The following is a 4,488-nucleotide window of genomic DNA, read 5'->3' as shown; positions in this document are numbered from 1 at the left end:
GGCTCACCACAGCCTGATGCTACCTGCAGCCCATCCATCTGGCCCAGCAGGCGGCCCCACAGCTTGGAAATGCTGGTATCTCCTTGCAGACCCCCGGTCAACACTGTAGATTCTTCCCTCTTCTGTCATGGGCCCCAGGAAGGAGGGTGGGTGGGGCCCTAGGCTGGTGCACCACCGCAGAAGGCCTCAGCTCCTGGCAGGACCTCCCTCCCCCTACAGCCCCTCTCCTGGGAGCAGCTGCTTCCCTGTTTATTCCAGGCTGGGTGGGGACCCCCAGGATGGCCCTTTCTCTCCAGTCTGTGGGCCTAGGGTGGGGGTGGCCCTGGCCAGGCCCTGTGTGGCCTCCCAGGCTTCCCCTTCACCCACTCCTTGTGGGCATGTGGCACATTCATTCTAACTACAAACTGACACCCATTCACTGAGGGCACTGAAAAACCAGAGAGCCCCAGGAGCCAGGTCATGTGGTGACCCCGACAGAGACACCCCACAAGGGTGTCCCAGCCAGGCAGAGTGGCCCTGGGTGGGGGAGGCTTTTAGGTTGGATGCTTGGTTAGGCACCCGCCAGGTGAACCTCAGCTGGAGGCAGAGAACCTGGGGCCAAAATCTGGGGACCGTGGTCCCGCGGCGCTTCCCTGGGCCCCACTGCAGGCACACACCCTCCCACCATGCAGGGGAGCTCCCCCTGCCCATGAGCCCTCCCTGCACTTCCTCACCCGTCCTCACCCTGCCCCAGCCTCCAGCCCACCCTGGAGCGGGCCCAGTCCCTCAGGCCCTCCTGGCCACGGGGTCAGCCTGGTGCCTGCTGTTTTGCCCTCAGGACCCCTTTCTCCCGACCCCTGCCAAGAGCCCTCAGCATTCACTGATTTTTGGAGGAGTTCCCTAAACACAGCCGTGTTCACTCTGGAAGCCTGAGATGTGGGGGCAGGTGCCGGTGGGTTAATAATGTTGGGCGGGCCGGCAGTGGAGCCAGAGAAGGCCCTCCCAGGGCGAGGGCACAGGGAGCTGGAGGGGAGGACACTCGGGCCCTGGTTGAGATTGAACTCAGTTACTGGGCAGCCAGTCTGCCAAACTCTGATCTCCCGGCTTTCATTCTACATTAAAAATTGATCCAAGATGGGAGAAGTGAAGGCAGTGGCCATGCCACCAAGAAACATTAGCTGTTCTCTGAGGCTGCTGGAGACACAGCCTCCTCCTCCAGGAAGGCTCCCAGAGGCAGCTCCAGACCACCAGGCCCGCTTCCTCCATGCTCATCTGCCCCACGCTTGCCTCAGATGCCGGGCAGATCAGGAACCCCTCTGAGCCCCCAGCCGGGCCTGGATGGGTTTGTGTTTGCATGAGGAGGCCCTGGTCCTCACAGGCTCCCCCTGCGGCCAGGGCGGTCCATCTCGTCCTCACCCCCGCCCACTCTGCCAGGGCTCCTCTGTCCCTGAGTTCTGCCTGAGGGGCCGAACCACCAGCCTCGGGGCAGGGGAAGCCCACTGCACACCACCTCCCTGACATCCTGGGACATCTTGCAGAGAAGGAAAGTGAGGCTTCAAGGGGCAACAGTGTCTGCGCAGGGCACAAAGCCACAGAGCCGCCTTCTGCACAGCTCCCACCTGCACCCGCGTCTCCAGGGGAGCTGGGATTTTCCATGAGCAGCAACTCAACTCTTGGGTATGTGGCTGGGCCCTTCCCGACCCTCAGAGGAGAGCAGGAGCCACGGGACAGGAATAGACATGAAGAAGCCTCCACAGGGTTGGGCTTGCCCAGGGCGGCCTGTGGCCAGCGCTGGGGGTCATGGCCCCAGTGGCCTTCCGAGGGAATGGACAGGTCTGCCCCATCTCTCGCCTTGGCTCAGGCTCTCTGTGTGCTCACTCAATGCAGCCGCCGGCTGCTGCTCCCCTATGGGGTCTCGCTCACCGCATGCTGGGCTCTGCTGCTGCTGTCGGTCCTTGGCCTTGAGAATTCCTCTCTGTGAATGTGTGTTTCTCTCTGTGAACATGTTTTGCTTTCCACAGGCCTCCTTAGCCTCATCAGAGACTCCTGAAATGAGTTTCCTGGTCCTGTGTGGGCCAGGAGCCACCCGCCCCTCCAGACTCCCAGGGCCCATAGTGGCCTGTCCTTCTGTCCTGCAGCCTCGGGCCCCTGGGGTGTGGGGGGGTCTCCTGTCCTTCCCCTGAGCCCTGGGGCACGGGGACCCCTGGGTGGATGCCCTGCATCCTCATCTAGTGCACTTGCTGCCGGCCCCAGGCCCACCGCGAGGGGCCCCGTGGAGTCGAGACAGGAGCCCACCTACAGGCCCCGTTTGGCCCAGAAGGTGGGGATGCCAGGGGAGCTCTCCTCCAACACCCCTGACTTCCAGACTGCCCTGAGGGAAGAACTTCCACGGGGAAATTAACCCCGGATGGGCTTGGTTCCCGGGAACTCACTTGGAGCCTCCAGGAAACAAACAGCCCCAGAGGGCAGGACACTCAGTGTCCGAGGCACAGAAGTGAGCAGGGTCACCTGGGCACCGGTGACCTCCGCCAGCTCATCCTTTGTCCACACCTGGGTGGGCTGTCCCTGGCGGGCTCTCAGGGTGGAGGCGGGGGCTGGGTGGGGGCAGGGCAGGTGCAGAGGCTGGTGAGGCCTGCTGGGTGGGAGGTGGGGGTGACCGCTCTCTGGCTGCCTTGACTCCATTCATCAGCCCGCAGGCCCCCCTCTCCAACCCCCAGTCTTTGAAGCCACAATAAATATTGATTTGGGCAAATCGATGCATTTCCGAGGACCTGGGTCGATAGCAAAGTTACAAGGATCAGGGCAAAATCATCCACTTGCCCAACTCCAGCACTGAGAAGAGCCTGGCTAGAACTAAAAGGCGACTGGCCATGTCCTGGGTGCCAGTGCCACCAGCTGGGCTACCCCAAGGGATGGGCAGTGTGGCCCCTCACTCTCACCTGGCCACAGCCAAGCTGGGGTTGACCATCAGAGTCCGGCTGCCTGTCTCTGTGCCTCCCCGTGTCTGTCCCCTGCCCAGCTCCTGGCTGCATGGCTGCCTCTCCCTGTCCCGTCTGCGTGTCTTCCCGCCAGGATCCCAGACACTCTTATGGGGTGCTTGGCACCGGGACCTGAGCAGTTCTGCACATGATAACCACGGGTCCAGGGTAGAGCTGAGGCCCTCAAGCGATGCCTCCCTCGGGCTCTCACTGTGGCCCCTGCCCCTAGATGGGAACTCATTGCCTCCTAAGCTGCCTCTTCCATCTCCATCCCCAGCAGTGCCTCACCCTGACCCTGGGCCACAGAGGGGACATCTCCCCAAATGCACACACCAGCCTTGGCCTGCTTAAGGTCGCCTGGCCATCTCCCCGCTCTGGCCTCAGCCTCCGTGTTTCTGCTGTCTTCTTCTCTGACTCCCTGTGGGGTCTGTGGAGACCTGACCACTGTGGCCCCACCTGGGTGCTGTTTCGCACATGGCTCCCTAGGCTCTGTCCACCATCCACAGTTCAGCCCTTCATCCAAGCTCCCCAAGTGCCTGAACGGCCCTCTCTAGAGGGCAAGGCTGGGGCGCAGGACCCTGGGAGGAGGTGCCTGTCCTCTGAGTCCTCCTAAGCCAGACGCTGGGCAAGGATGCGCTCAAGGGCGGTGGGCATCTGGGCTGAGCCCGGCCCCCTCTTTTCTCCTGACATCCCTTGCCTCCCCCCACCACGCCTGGTCTCCCTCCCTCTCTAATCATTTCTCATGGCTCCAACCCACTCTGCCTTTCTTCTTCTCCTCGAACTTCAAGGCTGGGTCTGGTGCACTCCGGCGGGGCCACCTTATTTATGAGAATTTGAGAAATGCAGATGTGATGTTTCCAGCTAATAGCCCCAAATCACTTGCACCGCCCCATTAGCGGGGAAACCAGCCTGTGTACATTACATACCACCTAAGTGGGAGCCGAGACAGCGGTTTTATGACCCCATAAAACTTTGAGAGTTTATTGCTATTGAACAAACATGTAATCCGATGCTTCAAGTCCAATATATGTAGCCAGTAGCATCTAGAGCCAACTATGGCTGTGGCTCCTACAGCTAAGCCAAGCTGCTGAGACATCTAGGGGACTTGGAGCCGATTGGCCATTGATCTGCTGTAGGACAGGGGCAGGATTTATGGTGGCCTTGCAGGGCTGGTCCTTCTGCATACTAAACAGTCCAGAGGACAGCAAGGGGAGGGCAGCCGCCTGGATCCCAGGGCAAGTGGCTGCTTGTGGGTTCCTGGGGCAGAGCCTTTAGCAAAGGGGTATCCACCTTGAGGACCATCCACCATGAGGCACCATTGCCTCTTGAAGCCTGTTTCCTTGTCTGCAAGATGTCCCAGGATAAGGTTTGTTGCCCAAGAGGTGGCCCAGCAGAGCTCCTGGAAGGGAGGGGCAAACACATAGGCCAGGGCAGGGGTCAATGGCTAAGCCTTATCCACCAGAGCCCCTCACCCAGCTCCCATTCATCCACTGTCCACCATCCATTCATCTAAACACCCATCTATCTAGCC

Source organism: Nomascus leucogenys, chromosome 7b, assembly GCF_006542625.1.
Source record: "Nomascus leucogenys isolate Asia chromosome 7b, Asia_NLE_v1, whole genome shotgun sequence".
NCBI lineage: Eukaryota > Metazoa > Chordata > Mammalia > Primates > Hylobatidae > Nomascus > Nomascus leucogenys.
The sequence above is the reverse complement of the archived record's forward strand: the minus strand, read 5'-3'. Positions refer to the sequence as shown.